The sequence below is a fragment of the Barbus barbus genome (assembly GCF_936440315.1).
Source record: "Barbus barbus genome assembly, chromosome: 14".
NCBI lineage: Eukaryota > Metazoa > Chordata > Actinopteri > Cypriniformes > Cyprinidae > Barbus > Barbus barbus.
In genome coordinates, this window is record NC_136742.1 from 24,224,173 (window position 1) to 24,244,428 (window position 20,256).

The 20,256-nt window shown below is 38.2% G+C and overlaps 1 protein-coding gene across 1 annotated transcript in view; it reads right to left on the minus strand.

Moving 5' to 3' along the window:
- The window catches only part of LOC306880002 (transcription factor HIVEP2-like), a 78,340-nt gene extending 58,870 nt beyond the window's left edge, over positions 1 to 19,470 (minus strand). The window contains exons 1-2 of the mRNA XM_079433260.1: positions 19,032 to 19,470; positions 18,547 to 18,615 (exon numbers count right to left, since the gene is read on the minus strand). The gene's annotated coding sequence lies outside the window, so the exon portion shown is untranslated. The remainder of the gene's footprint in view (positions 1 to 18,546; positions 18,616 to 19,031) is intronic.
- Positions 19,471 to 20,256: the final 786 nt, after the last annotated feature.

Sequence of the window (20,256 nt, forward strand, 5' to 3'; positions counted from 1 at the left end):
CCAGGTCATGACACGCTTAACGTTTCAGTTGTAAACTACACAAATGCTCCTCTCCTGAGGGGTTATTATGTTGCAACCCGTTTCCAGTCAGATATTTGTAAGCTGGTGCCATGCCATGAGCTTGTTAACATCTATTGTAAACCTCTCTGCTTTTGGGAAAAGAAATGACTCATTGAGGCTTACAGCAATTACTCCAACAATCAACAAGACCTGTTCGTTTACAAAGAACATCGAACAAGAAAACATCTTGAATTGATCTCTCATAGAGAGTTTCTGACAAGCTAATCACGCTGAACAAAGAAAAGACGCCAAATATATAATGACTTCAAAAACACGTTTGCTGCGGACTTGAGTTTTTTAGATCAGAAGATCTCATTTACATTAGTAGTTCATCAGTCCATTATAAAATAATAAGACAACCTAAAGTGATTTCAGTTCACTTTTTGCAGGAAAACTGCCTCATGATACTGATGTATTTATGTATTATTATTATATACATATATACACATACACACACACACACATTTATATACACACTAGTCAACATTTGAAGTGGATCCAAACCTTGGGGTTGTCCTAAAACCTAAAACCAAAATGCGTTGTTGTCTTAGGACAGCTTTGATTAACTTTTTTGATCCACTTCAAATGTTGACTACTATATATTATATTTATCTGCTGCCACTTAACTAAAGCCAAAATTAAAATATTACTCAATAATTTTTACCTTTTACAACCTTTTGATTACTAGTTCACACTTTGACAGACCTGACAGAGTATATGAGTTTCTCAATCAGGTTGCCTCATATCTCCAAACTGAACATAAGCTTGTACCTTCTTCTTGACATCAGCACTCATCTTCAACTACAGGATGTGACTCTGAAGAGCTTTCCTCTCCAACATTCAACATGAAATATGCATTCAATTATATAACGCATTATATAATGCATCCAAGACGTACTCTGCCATGCTGCATGCAATAGCTAATTAAGCCATGCACAGCAAACACAACAGAGATAGCACGGAGCTGCTAAATTTAGGTTTCTCCCAGAGCCCATTCGCAGAACGAGAGATACACAAACGGATGCCCATTCCCTCACCTAGATCCGCATTTTACATCACACAGGGGAAAGATCCTGAGCTTGTTGGGGGGAGAGAAATACAGACCTGCAGCAGATAGGATGCAGAAATAGAGGAGGACAAAAAGGCAGGGAGGGAGAGAGAGAGATAGAGGGAGAGAACATCTATCAAGGTTGCAGCATGTGCTTAAAGCACACTCACAGCCAGACGCGACAATATATTCAGAGATAGAGGGGAAAAAAACTGAGTGTCAGAAGGAAAAAAACATGATGAAGTGCAGGCAGAGAGGGAGTGCGAGAAGAAGGAGGGAGTAGTAAACAGTAAAGGGGGATAGAAATAAGGTTGAAAGTGGCCTTGACGCAGCATAGTGCCAGAGAGAGAGACAGCAGCTGTCTCACTCCTCCACACACAGATCCAGGGTCTGTCCCACCAGAGGAAATCAATTCACCCCACCACTGCCAGGGCTTCCAGGGCTGTCTATTTACACAAAGCAGATAGTCTAAGCCAATAAAGTGCTTCCCTCAGCAGGATATTTGTAAAAAGCCAGACTACTGTTCTCTTCTTTTACTCTGGCTGTGCCAATCCAAGATTGAATATATGTAAAGCAAGACGCAAAGATTTCACATGTCAACATCTAAGGCTCTGCATAGTAGTTCCCGTCTCAAATGGGAGCATACTGAGTCCCTACAATCCCAAAGTGGTTTGGCTGAATACCGTCGTACCTATTCAGGGCTAATTAACACAGTTAAGCGTCCTGTGCTCTCTGAGGGGTTCATTGGGAGCCACATCGCTGCATTTAGTTTAAGTAAACACAGCAAAGATTTCTGCATCCTAAACTTTTCCCTCATCCCTCCCTGGATCGTCAAAACATTACTCACTGTGCAGCAAACTGGCAGCCTGTGACAGAGTTAAATGTCGGATGAAAGACCTTCAAACGGCCCCTGCATAAAATTTATGAAAAGGAACCTCAGCAAAAAATCAACAATCATTGACAGGATTACAGTCTTGAGGGCTGAAATTTGCTGCTTCAATATTTATATGCCCCAACAAACCAAAGTTGCCTTTTGGGACTCATCATTAAAATCCCCCCCGAAATAGCATCTTAGGCCATAAACCCAGCCCTAGTTGGTGTCCATCTGAACTAAACTAAAAGAAAACTAATTCACCATGCAATAAAATGACTCAACAGTGGCGTAACTACAATCAAAGCAGCCTATATTTATAGGTTTATATTATTTACTCATCAATAATCCTTTAATGCGTTATTTTAATTTCATTTCATTTAATTTATATTGCTATTTTAAACTATTTATAATTTTATTTTATTCAAAGCAAATCAAATAATAAAATAAAATTAAAAAATGCAATAAAACGATTCCACAGCTGTATAACTACAATCAAAAAAGCCTATATTTATAGGTTTATATTATTTACTCATATATAATTTGCCCTCCGTTAATTTAATTTATATTGTTATTTTAAATAATTTGTCATTTTATTTAAAGTAAATCAAAAAATAAAATAATGAAATAAAATAAAATAAAATAACGCAATAAAACGATTCCACAGTCGTGTAACTATAATCAAAAATGCCTGTATTTATAGGTTCCTATTATTTACATGTATATTGTCAGCCCTCTTTTAATGTTTTAATAGCCATTTTAAACATTTCATAATTTTATTTAAAGCAATTAAATTAAATTACATTAAATTATTAAACAATGTGACTACAATTAAAATTAAAACTATATTTGTTGGTTACTATTATTTACCCATATAATTAGTCATCTTTTAATACGGTTTAATGTATTATTACTTAGCAAATTTATGTACAATTTTATATCATTTGAAATTAATTTATAAGCAAATAAAATAAAATAAATAATTCCAAAGTGGTTTGAGATTAAAACCTAAAATGCCTAGGTTTATAGAAGGTTTTTATTATTTACTCACTTGCACGCTATTCCAAACCTGCATGACACGGACAACTGGAAAAATGTATTTTCACCAATTTTTTTAAACATGATGGTGAGTAATCGATGACAGAATTTTCATTTTTGGGTGAACTGCCCCTTTAAATCATGAGCAACGAAAACAGTTTGCTCAGTACAGTACTTGAGGAAGGAGGACCACTGGAGCATGGTATCCACCAAACTGGCATGCCACCACAGACCATAGTTCCTCAACACCATGGAAACCAGCAGCACGGGAGAACGGATGCACTTGCGATTCTTGGATGGGCTGCAGGGCAAAAATTAGAAGGTGAGATAGGAGACTAGCAATGTCAGTTTAACAAGGCTGCCAAGCTCACAGATGGGATGAGGAAACCGACAGAATTGAGATAAAGTGAAACCCCCCTCCTGCCACGCTACCGGTGCAGCCCTGCCAAGATCCAATCCTCCAGGAACAGCGCCTGGAGTCGCACTTAAAATGTTCCTGCTTTGCCACACAATTTGTTTTGGCCAGAGGGTGACTGGAGGGAGAAAGTGAGCGAGGCATGGGATATTTTGGTTCTGAAATCGTTTAAATGGACATCATACTCGCAGATTGCAATTTACAAGTCGCTTTCTTGCGTCGTTCCTCCAAAGCTTTCAAGGCTAGGAAAATCTTTTCAGGGACGTCTTGTGACTAATACGGTTTTGCATTAGGCCTGCGCACCTGACATTTCAAAGGACCAGAATTTCACAGTGTTTGCACTTGCACGCACAAATGCACACACATGCTCGCACAAGCAGTCAGCAGAGAGCAGATTGTCAGCTCAGGCAGGAAGCTGAGTGTGTTCAGCATGGGCTGCTGGGAGCACCAGAGACCTGACACTGTGGCAGCTCACACTTCCTTAGCCTTCCCAGTACGCTGTGTGTGCATGTGTGAGAACGCATGTGTGCGCGTGCACCAGCAACACCTCCTCTCACTCGACCGCCCTGCATCACACCACATGTTGAGCAGGGGAAAGCAGACATCGCTGACATCACACTGAGCAGGTGGCTACCCCTCTCCGAAGAGGAAACCAAGATCAGAAAGTTGTCGAGCTAAATGAGTGTGCTTCGCTAAACGACTGTATAATCTTCCATCTATCTCGCAACCACAAAATAAAAATAAAAATTCTGAAGCTTGGAAAGTGATCAAAAACTGATTTTTACCATCGTGTTTTGGGTTTTGACTATGAGTGTCTCATCTCTACCATACGACTAATTTAAAATGTCAAAGTCTCTGAACTGAAGACATGAATACATATTAAAATAAATTATATAGCCTAATAAATTATTTATAATGTATAAAATAATATATGAAGAGTTTATTTGCAAAAACGGATAACTCTGTTTTTTTTTATTTTCAAAAATCATGTAAAAAAAAAAAATGATTGTGTTAGTTAGCTATTTTTAGTTTTTTTTTTTTACCTAATCAAAATAACCCAACTGTAGTTTGATTGAGATTAACTGGAATGCACAATGAAAAAACATGATTTCTGAAAATGATTAAAAACAGAGTTATCTGTTTTTGCAAATTAACTCTTCATATATTATCTATAAATATATTCATATATTAAATATGTTATATATATATATATATATATATATATATATATATATATATATATACTACTGCTAAAAAGTTTTTGTTAATTTATTTAATCAAAAATACAATAAAACTATTATTACCACTGTTTTATCACTGATTTATTACTTTAGTCTTTAGTGTTACATGATCCTTCATTCTAATATGCTGATGTTTTGGTGCTCAGTTGTCAGCAATAATTATTTTAGCAATAATTCTAAATATTTTGAGAAAACAGTGATACATTTATACATTTAGAATTATTAATTTGAAACAGAAATATTTTGTAATATTATTCATGTATTTACTGTCAGTTCGGATCAATTTAATGCATCCTTTCTGAATAAAAGTATTCATTTCAGTTTGTTTTTATTCTTTCTGCCCTCAATAGTAGTGTATCATGGTCTCCACAACAATACTAAGCAGAAAAACTGGTTTTAACATTGATAACAAAATATGAGAAGAAAATAAATGTTTCTTGAGCACCAAATCAGCATGTTAGATTGATTAAATAAACATTTCCTATTATCAATGTTGAAACCAGTTTGGTCAGATTGTCTCTTCCTGTTTAAGTGGGCAGTTCTTGGCCAGAATAAACTGCAATGAGGTCCCAGTCAAAAGTCTGGCTATGGAAGACAAGGCTGGCATAAAGCTGTCTCTCTTGAAACAAACCATGCTAACAGGGTCAGCTGTGAAGACAACCAGATGGACGAAACAAAGTAAACACACTCAAATAATGGCAAAATACTAATAGCACAGGTCTATTTTATCTCATCACACACTTCACATCTCTGGTGTTTTTTTTGGCTGTCAGTGTAATAACGTCTCTGTTAGCAACGCTTCCTGTCACACGGTGGCCCAGGCAAGCTGGTTGATCATAGCGCTTGAGCAAAACAAAATGCCACCGTTTCTTCCACCGCAAGAATAAACAGTTGTTCACAACCAAAAGCATTTAAAAAAGCATGCAATGAAGCGCAGTTACCTCCCTCCCTCGTCTTATTCAAAAGACTCCCAGCTTGCTCAGTGGGCTCTCAAAGCAGGGCATGTTTCAACACACGTCAAGTCGAGGGCTCATCTCTTTTGCTAATACTGTCAGTGTTTTTATTTCTTTTTTTCAGAGAGACTGGGATCAATGCGCTGAGACAGACAGCTCGGGTCTTTGAAGCGACGCGCGCCGCAGATACAGCGAGCAGTTGTACTCGTCAGAACCTATGACACGGCATTTGGAGGCGCAGGCTGCTGATCAAGGGATTCGGACTCAAAGGAGGAGTGGTGGTCCCTCCCTCCCTTCCTCCGTCCTCCTGTGATGAAGAGAAGCTTAACACAAATCAAACGCAAAGACTCAAAAGCATGTGCATCAGTAGCCAGTGCATCGGAATGCCTCAGAAACATGCTGGCCAGCACTATAAAAGTTTTGGTCTTCATTTTGTTTAATTTGTCAAAACATAAAGTGATTTAGAGTAACCATGTCTTGACCATAGGGGAGCCAAACCTATTTTGGGGGGTTCTTTTTATTTAAAGGAATTAAATAGAAATAACTAGAATTTATTTGCAAACTATAAATGCAAATAATAATTTTATTTTAAAATATGCACACATTCACTTTTAATCATGAGCCTAAAATGCCAAAAACAGCTCTGCTAATGTTTCTTGTCTCAACACATTATGAATTATATGAATCATGTAAATGACAGCCTATATTTCCAATTCAAAACAGCAAACTTTGACATAAACAAGTAGCTTTGCATCACTGGATATTACTCTCGGTTGTTTAACATTTCTAGAATTAAACAACTGTCGAATGTTTCTTACTGAGATTCTTACATTTTACCTCTCACTCTCTCACTGTGTAAGTATCGAGCTGCAAATCATGCTTTTTTCATTTTGTAAACAGTAAAGCTGTTGATTTGACTAGACATCTCAATCTTTTTGCCATTGACAAGTGTTAAGGTCCTTGCACACGGAGTGCGAAAATTTCGTATGCTTTTTTCGTTTTTTCTTTTCATATTCGTCATCCTTTCCTATCAAAATGCTTGCTACGGATGCGAAAACGCAGAAAATCGAATGTTAATTTGCTAATTTGTGAGGCATATTAGACAAACACAATCTCATGATACTGTTGTTTCCAAGATCTCTTTCCAACTTGTCTAAAGGGACTGTTAAGGTGGAAAAAGAAATTCTGTGACAGAGACGTCAGGTGAGTAATACGCTGCGGGTTCTGTCAGCACTTTGCTAGCTTTGATTCATAACGTTTGTAACTCCCTGCCTCAGCGGTGTGATATATAGTAAGAGTTTCCTTAGTCAGAACCTTAAACGAACCTCAAAAGGTATAAAAAAACAACAACAACCTGTATTCCAATCCAATGGCTGTGAAATAACAGCACAGATATGAATTAATAAGGTTATACCTCAAGATTTGACTTGACAATTTGCCATCTCTATATGAGTAGAAAAAAATCTGACTTTAACACAAACAGTACATTAAATTACTGGCCTTTAAAACCTAATCAGCCATCTTATAGACCCAAAATAGGCATTTTGATGCAAAACCACTTTTGAGTATTAGTAAAGGTGACTCGCTGAGGTGTATTTCCAAGGCAGTGATACATAGAGCTGTACTACACCTGTAATCACCTTTCATGTACAGGGAGAACAAAGAGCCTTAATATGTGTCTCCGCTCACATGCCGTAATTAAACTTTGGCTTCTATTAATCCCTGCAGTAAATTGGAGCAAGGGAAAGATTTAGCAGGACATTCATCACTAGACTATGTGAAGATGGCAGTTTTAATAAAAACATTCCAGGCAGTCTATTGGGTAGTCCAAAGCAGAGTTTTCTTATTTAGCAAAGAAGAACAATAAATTATAAGAGCCATTCTGTCTGTGACATGACAAAATGTCTCATTAGGAACAGAAATGAACACTCCTGTGTATATGAAATGTTGGCAATCCTGCATGAATGGATGGATCAGTCCAAAGCTACAAGGAGGGCAACAGAGGGATTATTAAAGCAAATGCAGATTCAAATCTTGTCCTGCATCACAAATGCCAAAAGATCAGAACCACATGTGTACTGTGCATCCAACTTTCAACTCTGTGCATCCAGAATTGTTCAAGTTTTTTTCCATCTCTCACCTCATAAAACTTGATTACTGTAATTCAATCCACTGGGAGATTGCAGATGTCTTGTAGTGGCCAAACAATGTGTTTTTTACAGATGTCTAGAAAGCTTGGTGGCACATATTGTGACTCCAGTAAATAGGGTAGAATAAATAGGGACAGAAATCATAAAGAATTTAAATATTCCAGCTCCGATTTCTTCTTCATTTTCTAAAATGCACAATGTATATTTAACTACACACCACCATATGAACTACTATTCATTAAAATGAAATGACTCATTAGAATAATTTGTTCACTGGTCCCAATGTATGCTTTTGATTAAAAAAAAAGACCTGATTCATAAGACTCATTCATTGATTCGCTAAAAAGAATTACTTGACATCGCTTTCAAATAAGACTTGCCTTCAAGCAGCCTTTTGGAATTCTGATCGGAGTCTCTTTAATCAAATTATTGAGTAAAACTATTACTTTAAAGACAGATGAAAAAAAAATGTGTTGCAATATCACCCTTGATTCAAACTGTTACCTTTACTATTCTTGGAAATCTCCAGTTCATTCCTACGGGATATTCTATGACGCTTAACTGAGAGAACAACAATTACCAAGGAGGTAATTGTTTAGCTAACTGACCCTTAGTGAAGGGTCAATTGTCAAAGGAAATTGTCAAATTGTCCTATCCTCTGCTAATTGGTCAAGTGTGTATGGTTATTGTCTGATGCCACTTTGATGTTCCTGAGGATTTCAGAAGCTGTTAATCTCACACAAACCTAATTCTGTTTGACACAGAATTAAGTAACCACTTCCTGATCCCCATGTGTGGTGTTGTTAGTCTCCCGGCCAGAGTACAAACATCTTAGGGCACCTCTTGGCTGCATCTTTAGATGGAGAGACCCACGCTAATTAATCGCAAGCACCCTTCCTGATTGCAGGGAGACCGAGTGTCATCCGCCGCTCATTTGTGTCAACAGAAGCACACTGTCCAGCCTGTGCTCTGTTTAATAAGCACTTCAATGTACTGCTATCAAGTGTGAAGGACAGCTGCTGAGGAACAGCGTGGAACCACTAATGACAGAATGTTGGATTAATGACCTGGGAAGATGAGCCAACAGGCCAGTGTCAGAGGTGCTCCATTCCCAGCAGGGCACTCATTGTGCGGGCAGGGGGTGGCCTACCCCCTCTATACCCCTTATCAGCGGCCAAATCCTCCATACGCAAGAGTGTTGGATGACAGATGACATACAGTAGGGATTACCTGCTTCATACACATAATAAGGAAAATACTCCATGCCTATAAGTAGGTCACCTTCAAAGAGGGGAGAAAAGTGAGATTCCTGTTGTAGCAGTGAACAAAAATCAAACATATGATCAAGAGAGGAAGTAAATCTTGGATGCGAACACTCACAAAATGAGCAAACCAATGACTAGATAGTGTGCTAATACTACAAACAGTAAAAATATATAAATTACTAAAATAAAGTAAAAATAAAATGTTTTTTTTTTTTAGTTTTTTAGTCAAAGCTTCAGTCTTTAAATTTAATGGATATTTCCCATATCTTATTTCCTATATTCAGTTTTACTCTGACTGAAAAGGCATCTGTTGTTATTGGTAACTAAAAGTAAAATTATTAAAAATAATTTTGTTAATTGCAATAAAGTTGAAATAATATTACATATGACTGAATATAGATGAAACACTTTGAAGTCGAAGTACTAAAATTACTAAAACTAAAATATTAAATAAATTAGAGATGTTTAAAAAACTGAAATGAACTAAAAACTATTAATAAATACTATTACAGTATATAAATAATATTAAACACTGCATCTAATTAAAAGATAGAAAAATACAATTTTAGTTTATAAGAAAAACTAAATTAAACAAAATATTCAAACATTTTATATATTATTTTTAACAAATGAAATATTGTTAACACATTGTTAATATCTAGCATTTTAGTGTATTTTGTTCACATACATATTTTTGTAAACAATAGGTATTCATTTAAATTTGGCATTTTCACCACTTCTGATCTACAAAATAAAAAAAAAATGTTAACGAACATTTCACTGACAAAATTAGCACTCACACTGATCTCCACTGAAATCTTTCCTCATCTCTCGGTTGCACTGATTGCAACAACCCCCCCCCCCCCCAACCGCCCCCTCGCTACACCCTCATCCTATCACAGCGAGAGTGGGGCGAGAGCAGCTCTTTTCGGCATGCGGGTGGCAAGTGGGTGTGCTGAAAGTGAGGCGGGGAGGGAGGAAAGCGCTACGTTTTGCTCAGTGCTCAACGCAGCTGCCACCTCACCAACTCAACGAACAGCCTCTGCCAACCAATCCTACCGAGCTCTGCCCACCACCTGTTCTACAGAGAGCAAAAACACAGCTCTCCTTGAATAACCCCCAATCAGGGTTTCCTATTTTCTCCAGCTTTCTGACAAACCACTGCCAAAAAGTCATTATGATGAGCAATTACAGTCGATTCATGTATTAGCCAGTAATATGATATAAACATCTTCCTCCGTTCAGGAATATGTGATCAACAACAAAGATATGAGACAAAGGACAAAAACTAGAGCAGCCTAAGATCGTTTTATTTGGAAAACTGCGTGCATTAAAGGAACCAAAGTAAGTAAGCGACTTAAAACAGATTGTGTGAACAAATAAAACAATTATCTTAAATTTAAAGTGACGACAGTCTCTGATTTCAAAGCCATCTGGTGCTATTTTACATCCATCTATTAATCTGCATACTGGGTATTAGTAATGTAATGAGGTTAGTAATCTAATGATGTGGATTTTCAAGCAAATTAGCTACGCATTCTGCCGGTCATCTGCAGATGCTGGGTTAATAGATTAAGATATAGATAAACCATGATTAAAATAGAGGATTAAGTTAAAGAGGTGTCACATAAGTGCTGCTTTGTCTGCCTTTGACATCCGGAGAGAGAGATAGCAGTGCACAGGAGTCTGCCAGATAGGGAGATACGCATCACTAGAACCAGGGTCTATCCGCAGAAGTAATGGGTCCCTTGCTGTGATGCAATTCCATGCCACAAACAGCCGTCACCGTCTGACCTTATCGAGACAGCTGGAGCACCCGCATACACGCTTGCATGTGGCACCTGAGTGAGTGGGCATGAAAACCACAGGCCGGGCTTCAACTCCAGCACGCATCTCTCCAACTCTGCAGAAGCTCACGCATGCACCTTGTCAAACAGGAAGCGTGCTCCGTTGCAGCGGTGCAGCTTTTGGACGGTGTGCGATTTGCATTGACAAAGAGAAGGAAACAAAATAAGGGCGTATTTCAGCTCTCTGCCTGCACGCCCTGTGCGGCGCGATGTGTGGGAGACCAAGGCAGGACAGTTCCTGCTCGCTCTCTCGCTGCTTTCCATGTGCTTTGCCTACGGACACTCACCGCTCGCCTCGCCTCTGTCTGGCTGCAGGAAACAACAGCGTGCACGCTTGTTGTCCAATCCTGGACTATTCAAATTCAAATGCTCTGTTATCTGGAAGTGGCATGAGGAAGAATTGAACAGCTGAGGGGCTATGAGCTGCTGAGTATCTACTGTACAGCCTGGCAGGCCCCACAATACAGTTATTTAAAGAGGGAATTCATCCAAAAAAAAGAAAAAGAAAATCTGTCATCATTTACTCACCCTAAGGTCATACTCTATAACTTTCTTTTTTCAGTGGAACACAAAAGTGTTTTAATAAATCTGAATTTTTTTAAAGAATATTCTTTCAATATAAAGTGAATGGGGTCCAATATGGTCCATACGACTAATGCACTACATTACATGTATAGCAATTAGTGTAAAGAACGATCGGATGTGGTTATTCTACAGAACATTCACCTACGCCCAAACTCTGCATGTTTATGAGAGTATATGGGAGAAACAATGCCCGATTCATGCACAGACGATTATTTTGAATCAAATCTTTTCAATGAATTGGTGGATCCAGTTAACAAAACCAGATTTGTTCATTAATCAGACCGATCTGTTTTTTAAGTTTAATTTACTGGCTTAGTGGACCTTTTCACATTTTCCCAAACTCTGCATGTTCGTGAGAGTTTATGAGAGAAGTTATGCCAGATTCATGCACAAACGATTCTTTTGAATCAAGTCTTTTCAATGAATTGGTGGATCCAGTTAACAAATCAGATTGGTTCATGAATCAGACTAATTGTTTTTTTAAGTTTAATTTACTGACTCAGTGGACCCTTTTCACATTTTCCCAAACTCTGCATGTTTGTGACAGTTTATGAGAGAAGTGATGCCCGATTCTTCCACGAGCGATTCTTTTGAATCGAATCTATTCAATGAATTTGTGGATCCAGTTAACAAAACCAAGATTGGTTCATAAATCAGACTGATCTGGTTCTTTAAGTTTAATTCACTGACTCAATAGACCCTTTGCAGAAGTCATCACAGTAGAGTAAACTTCTATAGTGGTAAATGCAATACAATTTTTGTGTTCTCATTTGCTCCAATAGAATTGGAAGAAAAATCAGTGAATGATATCCAAGTCTCAACATGCATGGATGATATTTACAATATTTTTATACTTCGATGGTACTTTTGTGTGTTTTTTTAAAGCTTGAAAGCTCAAGTTCCCATTCATTTCAATTTCACAGACATTAGTCAAAATATCTCCTTTTATGTTCCATGGAAGAAAAGAAAGCCATCAAGGTTTGGAACTATAAGAGTGTGAGTAAATGATGACAGAGTTTTCATTTTTGGGTAACAACTCCGTTAACTTATTTTCCGACCCACAGACAGTGTATCTAATGTAGCATTGTTTGTTAGAGAAAGGTGCGTTGCATGCGTAGTTGCTCGTAAATGGTTTAGGTGAATGAGAATGTATGTGTGTGCTCGTTGGTGCATACGTACGAGTTTCCGTGTGTCTTTGTATAACTGTATGTGTGTGTGTGTGTGTGTGTGTGTGTGTGTGTGTGTGTGTGTGGGTGGGTGGGTGGGTGCTCTATTTCTGATCAGATGAAACACCTGCACATACTATTGTTCTGCTTGGGAAAGATGAGACTAGTTTTGGTCCCTGTGCGCCATGTGCTTCATTCTTTATGTGTGTATGTGTGTATGTGTGCGAGGAACCTTTGTTTCTCCGACCCAATGCACTGTTGTCTTTTTTGCTGTTACCTAATTAGTCAGCAAAGAGCTTGTGTAATCTAGTGACATGTCTAGTGGCGTAATAAATTCTTAATGTACTGAATCGATACAGACAGATCAATCAGAGCAAGGGTTGAGGGTCAAGAGTCTCCCGTTGTGTTGAAATTCACTCGAAGGCAGACGTACTGTATCTCCATTCATCCTCACACATGCTGCTTCCTGCTTTTATTCTTTTTGCTCTGTCTGTTTCTCTCTCTTCTAAGCTCCACTAACACAGCTTCTCTATCCATCTGATTCCGTCAAGGACAAAGCACAGTTCTGATAGGTTCCCATAGTAACAGAGTATGTGTTACTGCTTTAGGGGCTTTTGTGCATTGTGTTCTTCGGCGGGGTTCATATAAAAGCTCTGGGCTGACCAATAGCTCTCGTTTCCCTCAACCTCGAGCCGTCGACGTGACCTGGAACCCCTGCAGCAGTTCAGATCATAAGCAGCCATCTCAGCGTTGTATATCAGGGAGGTTGCGCTCTTCTGATGAGCGAGATCCTCCATTAGCATGATACGCGCAACTGCTGACAGGGAAAGATTTGTATAATCATCATGCATAGTGTTTTTGCTGCGCCGTGTGTTTTACGAAGTCGATCGCTTATACTAGACCGCCTCCTCCACTTAAGGGCTAATGGACGACTAAATGTATCAAGGAAGGAATTAAGTGATATCAGATGGCATAAAGGAACTGTAAACAGGCAGTGCATCTGGGTAAATTATGTTGTATGTCTAAGAGATGGAGTTTGTATATATATATATATATATATATATATATATATATTAAAACAAAGATTAAGTAAAAACAAAGTAGGAGATATTACTATTGTAATTTCACTGTCAAATTAAAATCATTATTATTATTTACAAAATATTTATTAAAAAAGTTTGAATAAAAACAAAGTAAGAAAAATATTACTATTGTAATTTCACTCAAATAAAAATTCTTATTCTTATTATTAAAACTATTTTTCTGCAAATCTAGCAGCCTTATTTGAAAGTGAATAGGGCCAGTCAATAAACCTGAAAATCCTCACTGTTTCAAAAGTTTAATCAAAAGACATAAACAATATGCACATCAATGTGATTTTAATGTTCTAAAAAATTATAATCACATACTAATTTTCTTCAGTGTGAAGTCAAATCCAAATTGCCATGTAAAAATGATGAGAACTTTACAGCTAAAATAATATAGAATTCTAGAATGTTTTTTTAAATTAAACGCTATAGAATTCTGCTTTTAAATCCTCCAAACATTTGGCCTCATTTGTATCCTCTGTAACCTTGATTTATTTATTTTTTTTAAATAAAATCAGCATTATTCCACAAATGCTGTTGATTAAGCTGAAACCAGAATATGTCTTAAAAGACACGTTGCATGCACTTTAGCTTTACACAGCTAATTGCCAACATTTCAAGCAAGAAGAGCTTGTGGATGTTTTAGCCCTGACTTGTACAGAAAAAAAGATGAAAAGGAGTCAAATAGTTCAATCCCTCACTCTCCTTGCACAATTTCACTCAGTTGTTGCTTTCTCTATATTTGGGGCAGAATGTGTACCTGATGACCATTCCGAGAGATTTCAAACAGCATGCGCTGCGAGTTGGGTTTTATTTTTCAGGCTAATTGTAGACTTTAAACATTAAAGAGCTGTAAGGCAGGAAGCACGTCTCAATCCAGAGAACTGTGGTCACAGCATTGGCAGATCTGACCTTTTTGCCTTGGATGGAAGATGCCTGACCTAACAGCCCCTCAATAGGGTGAAAAGTGTCATGCACTGACTACAGGGACAAACACCTCAGGGCTCGTAAAATCGCTAGCCCGACGTCCCAGGGCTATTGTGTTTTCCAGTCGGGCTACCAAAATGTATCACTGCCCTACCCGACGGGCTATTTTAAAATACAGGGCTCCCACGCAATGTTCCCTCTAAGCTGAGCGCGCGTGCGACCACACTCTTCTCCCACCAAGGCCGCTCAGAAGAAATAATGTGCCTCGCGCACACAAAAATTAGTTGGGAAGCCATTTGATTGAATGCCGCCAGTAAAAAGGAAAGAATAGCAATGCTCGGGCAAACCGCTATAGAGCTGATGTCACGACAGAGTTAGAGCCGGTGAATGCGGTTTACAGGTTTCATAGAAAGAGAACGATATGCACCAAATGAGCCGCTGTAGAAACTGAATACTTCAATGGTTGCGGTGCGCTCAACACGAGAGACAACGCAAACGCAATGATGTGAAATAAAACATCCTCATGTATTAAAGAAGAGTGGCTTATTAAGTGCTGGAAATAGCGGAGGATGGGCAAAGAACGGTAACGAAACTCTGAGACATACAGTCACACACAAGAGTATTGTATAAACTGTACTTCATAACGATGTTTAGACAGCTATAGAAGAATTCATGTGTTCACGTTTTTTTTATTTTTTAATATTTAACTTACAGACCTCAGCTTAAGGTTTGCTTCAGTTTCTATTCTATTCTATCAGTTTAAATAGTTTGTTTTGATAATATATGTTAGGCCTATATTATAGACTCAAAATCAAGGTCAGTTATTTATCCGGTTTTTGACTTTGAGTCTCATTTCAAAAATACAGAAAAAACAGTGATATAGTGAAATATTATTGCAATTTCTAATATTGGTTTCCTATTTTAATACCTATACTTTAAAATAGCATTTATTCCTGTGATCAAAGCTGTATTTTCAGCATCATTACTCCAGTCTTCAGTGTCCCATGATCCTTCAGAAATCATTCTAATATGCTGATTTATTATCAGTGTTGAAACTGTTGTGCTGCTTCATATTTTTTTTGGAAGTTTAAAAGAACAGCATTTATTCAAAATATAAATATTTTCTAACAATAGAAGTCTTTGCTATCAATTGTATCCATTTAACACATCATTGCTGAATAAAGCTTATTTAACTTTCTTTAAACTTTTTTCAAGTATCTAAAAAAGAAAGAAAAAAAAATTCTGACCCCAAAATTTTGAATAGTTTATATTGTAACACAAAATCTCTATTTTGACTAAACACTGTTCTTTTTAACTTTTTATTTTTAAAAAATATCACAGGTCCCAAAAAATACAGTATAAAAATTACAAATTAAAAAAAGCAGTACAACTGTTTCCAACATTGATTAAAAATCAGCATATTAGAATGATTTCTAAAGGATGATGTGACACTGAAAATACTGCTTTGCTTCACATGAATTAATTACATTTTAAAGTATATTCAAATAGAAAACATTTATTTTAAATTGCAATAATATTTCACAATATTATTTTGTGAAATAATATTCAGTATTTTTTATCAAATAGATACAGCCTTGATGAGCATAAGAAACTTCTTTAAAAAACTTTATTGATCCAAATTTTTGAACTGCAGTGTATTGTACAGTAAAAATGTTTTCTCAGGTAACCTAAAATGTACATCATTTTGTTACATCAAGGGTCAAATCAAATATAAATAGCACATTAAAGTTAAAAGTTACACACTTTATTTGTGTGCGTGCTGTACAGGTCTGGTATAAAGAATGCTTTTGCTCAGGTTCTCCTTTTGTAAGTCATATAGATAAGAAACAAAATAAAGCTAAGTGATAAGACGCTTTGGATAAACTTATTCACAACATAAAATACTTAAAATACCTTATAGGGTTATGATAACCAAACAGTCCTGAGCTAGATCAAGCTTTGATCTCTGTAAACCAACCTGTCACTTTAATTAAATAATTTTTTTCCCACTAATAAAAAATATTTTATCATTAGCTAGCTCCACACTGGAGAGCTGCTTTATAACAGAAAATCAAGTTGTTATTATAACTGAAAGCGACACTGACTCTGGTTTTTCATGTTTAATACCGTAAAGCTGCTTGAATTAAAGCTATCTATTGTATAAAATACTATATATAATAAACATGATGTGACCGGACTTTACTGGAGTAACGTTACTGAACTGCAGAGCTCATGCAAACATCCACATCGGTGTAATCAGAAGTATTTTGTACTGCTGCTTTCACACTGCTGTGTTGTGTTTATTTCGTTACTGAGAGGAAAGCGCGCAATATATATTTACATATTCATCCAAACGCCGCTCAGGTTCGGATGCATTTTCTCTGAAGCGCTGTGTGTGTCATCTTCTCTTGAATTGCATCCAGGACGGCTGAACTACAGTCTTGCGCTACAGCGCCACACTGGTCAAACCACAGTATTGCAGGCTCTTACATTAGGTCATATGAGATCAAACGACTACTCGACAACAAAAATATTTGTCGAATATTTTTTTTATTTTCAACGTTATCGATAATGTCGACTAATCGTTGCAGCCCTATCATGCCCCCTGAGGTAAACATGGGCAAATGCATACCACTCAGAAGAGGGCAACGACCGCCTGACTGTCGTACAGCTGCCTTTCTTCCAGGGGCCACATGTTTTTTCCAATTAGCACAGCGTATGATAACCAGAAGGCACTTTACTGTCACCTCAAATCAGCAAAGAGCATCACAACACTCCTAGCCAATTGGAGTCAAGAGCAATCAAATGCCATTTGACCCAATGTGATACACATCGGCACGACAAACCTTCCACATCGAAAACCAAAATATTAAAATCTGTTGCTCAACATTACCTGAACTTTACAGACTAAACACTTGCCTGTTTTATCACCCTGAGCAAACTGTGGTTACATCACCAGACTGCTTCAGGCATGGATCAACATTTGCCACCCACAATACGCTAGTCCAGACAGACACAACAGTTCACACTCTACCTACGGCCCAGTGCTAACCACCGAGCTCCACATCAACAAACACACACCATAACAGACGTGACGGCACCACACCCTGAATCAACCAACACACTTTCAATTTACTTTTACACACTCTTCTACAATTTGCTCAAGGTAGTTGGTCCCTCAATTATGTTAATCCACTGGCAGGCTTGTGCGGTGCCAGATGGTTATCAACGCTTTATACGTCTATTTTTACAGTGCAAACTATGTACGGTCACAAACAGCTCTTTGTATCGTGTGCATATGGTTGAGGTAGCCTGAAAGAAAGAAAAACAGAAGAGGTCTGGCCTACAGCGTGGCACACAACAGAACATATACAGTACATCAGGCCTACCTCAAAAACCTCTACTAAAACAATGCATGCACTGAAGATGACTGTATTCTAAAATAGATTAGAAAGTTTGTTCTACTTTTAATATTTTCAGTTCCTCTTTTCGATTCCAGTCCCACATATTCGCTCTCTTTGTTATCTCGAACTCAACCCTGAACAAAGTTGACTGCAAGTTCATCAAAAGCGACTGAAAATAATGAGAGGCAAGAAATACTTCCCAAATCAGCGATGATATTCATCATTCTTATAATGAATAATTAGCCCAACTCAATTACCTGCTCATTAATTATTCAGCCCTATTAACAAAGCTCAGAAACTGCAGTTCAAAAAAAGCTTGATAGGTTTCGAATAACACACCCTTGTGCAAACGTTTCTGGAGATGCTTTACCAAACACACAGGAACCGATGACGTCACCGCTTTACGAACTTCTGATTGATGCAGCAGCATGCATAGCATAAACACCTGTACTAATTTTGGCACAACGTATCTCAAACACATACTGTACCCAGAGTTTGGTTTTCTTGTCCTGACGGTCCCGGGAATCTAATCCAGGTACACACCCTCCTCACACACCCTGTTCAGAAAGAGAAAAGATTAGTGCATGCAACACTGGTTTTATTAAAGCACAAACGCACCAACAAAATATGTACAGCAGTGTTCAATATGCCAAGTCATCTAGTGCACAAGTTATCTATAATTGGACAAGGTCTTTGTATTTAATCACTACACACTATCAGAAAAGGTATGTCAGTGGGTTAATAAACTTGTTCCCGTAAGCTACTGAACTTGTGCAAATGTGTCCAGCATCGGTCAGATCCCCTGTCAATGCCCGCTAACCAGCTGTCACTTCAGCCTGACTCCATATAGGACTTAAAAACAAGCAGCAAAGCAGAAACCACAAGCCACAGCACAATCTACATTTCTTTACTTTCATTCTCATTATTTTCACTGCTCCACCACTATCTCTCCCTGCCGGGGTCAGTTGCTCACCTGACATGGCATCCTTCAGATCCTCAGGGGCTCCGAACCTCCTTCCTCTCTGCTGTGGCAGTCGCGCAAGCCCGTACAATCACCATTCACTCACGTTCTCTGCGAGAAGCTATTTCTCTACCGCTGTCTGCAGCCTTCTCTCTCACTCTCTCTCTCTCTCTCCCTCCTCCCTCCCTCCCGCACACTCTTTCTTTTGGTTGCTCCCACTCCTGCTACCTTCACTTGCTCAGAAAAAGGAGCACAAGAGTGAAAAAACGATCATGTTTCTTCGGCGTAAGCAGCTGCTCTCTGATTGGCCGGATGGTCCGAAGGAGGCATCAGCCACGGCGATGGCTGCAGGCATTAAAATAGGTCTCGCCTTGCCCTGCTGCTGCAGAAAACGAAAGAAAAGAAGGGCAAGAGAGCGAGTGTGATCAAGAGACTACCTCTTTTTCAAAGCAGGATGGAGGGGAGGCCGTGAGTATTTCCTGTTGTGCAGCTGAAGTGAGCGAGGACGTCACGCGCAGCATTCGCACTCTGGCGGGGTGTCAACACAGACGCCGGCTCATCTGGACACTTTCAAGACAGCCTCAGGATTACAACACACACATGAAGATTCCTCCCAGCATCTATACCGGTTTCAGTTTAACACTGAGTGTTGTGAGTGAGAGAGCTAGTTTTATTACTGTCATGAAATAGTAAGTATTACTGTATAAAATGTTACGAGAACATTAAAACCACGTAAAAGAAGCACCTCCACAATCGCTCATCTCTGATTGTCTTCAGCATGGAATCGGCCCCAAGTATGTGGCTACTCCAGATCGTATTTTCCTCCTTAACCTTGTATTCTCGAGCAGAAATCCAATTATGTAACCTGAAGCAACAGGTGGAAAAGCACAACCCAGATGCTGGCATCCATTCTGTCACACCGTTTAAGCGGTGATACGCCTCAACTGTTTCCTTCCATACCAGCACCATGAGAATAAATCCTTCCCCTCATCATGCACACAAAAACAACAGTCGCCCACTGCACAATTTAGCATTTAACCACAACTAGTGCATGACAGTTTTCCTGTACCAAACAGCAAAGCATGCTGCTAGCAACCAACCCAAGGTCATGGATTCAAGCGATTAAATGTATATCTTGAATGCAAAAGCTGCTTTGGATGAAAGCATATGCTAAATGCATAAATGTAAATGCAATTTCAGTTCGCAGTTTTTTACAAAATTAGTTGTAGAAACAATT